Here is a 1,213-nt window from a genome sequence, read left to right on the forward strand (position 1 = left end):
AATTTTCTTATCAGGCCGATACCGATAACATAAAAAATGAGCATTACCATATCGGTATCGGCCGATATATCGTGCATCCCTAATTTTTGTGACATAACATGTTCCCATGAAAGAAAAATCCAATATAGCTGATGATATGGCCAAATACTGGACAAGTCAACTAATTTGAATGATACTTGACTGCATTTGGTCCTCACAAAGATGCAAATGATACATAGATGAGTCAATTTTGTTCTGGGGGTCCTTGAGGATGGTTCTGAATTGGACTGGGGTCCGGTACACCAAAAGGTTGAGATTCACTGGCATATGTGACCCTCACTTGCACCTCCACGTGTAAACTTTTCTTGTAAACATTTCATGCCCCTTCCCATTATGCATTTATTATGTTCTGCCTTTTTTTCCCTGCCAGAACAAATTGGCTTAAAAAAGAAAGCTTGCATATTACGCCTTGGATGTTCAGACCTTTTTTTGGATATGTTTGAATTATTAGGATCGGCAGTGTCTAGGTAGACTTATCTTTAATATGAGTGTTTATTCGGATAGCAGGCCATTTTTGTGCAGATTAAAATGGAAGAGCAAATGTTTTTAGGTGCTGGAGGGTTTTATGCTGAAACATTTTTTGGTGAAATGTTTCTTTTAGAGTTTGTAGTTCGTTCCTCTTTCTTTTTTCAGTCCTGTGTGTGATGCGTTAATAGTGTCAGAGCTTCTAAATAATGCTAAATATGGCTAAATTAAGATGTGCAGGACAGCAGGCTCATGGTACATAAGCCCACACAGCCACTGCCCACATAATAATGATGGCTTGGTTAGCTTAGTTTTACTTGGCTTAAAACATAGGAAACATAAAGCAATAACCAATAATAGCATTAGCATACATAACTGGTGAACTGAACATTGGCGGGCCCTTAGGTTGATTTAGTTAACTCATGGTTTACCCACAGGAATAAGAAAAATAAGCAAAAACGTTATCCTTTTTTTGACCCTTTTTTTTTAGTTTTAGTAGTTTTGAATTTAGTCTGTTCATTCAGTTTGGAATGCACACGTTATGCTAAAGACAGATAAATGACTTCCTCTTGACATTTAGCAAGTTTTGTGTCCATGGTCATTTTTGCAGGTAATGCTGCATTTTTACTACTACTACTAATCATTATTGTTATTGTTATTATTATTAATTTGATATGTGACTGTCAAAAGTGTCAACTTAAACATTTTT

Source organism: Sinocyclocheilus grahami, unplaced genomic scaffold (genome assembly GCF_001515645.1).
Source record: "Sinocyclocheilus grahami isolate Dianchi unplaced genomic scaffold, SAMN03320097.WGS_v1.1 scaffold3723.1, whole genome shotgun sequence".
Classification (NCBI taxonomy): domain Eukaryota; kingdom Metazoa; phylum Chordata; class Actinopteri; order Cypriniformes; family Cyprinidae; genus Sinocyclocheilus; species Sinocyclocheilus grahami.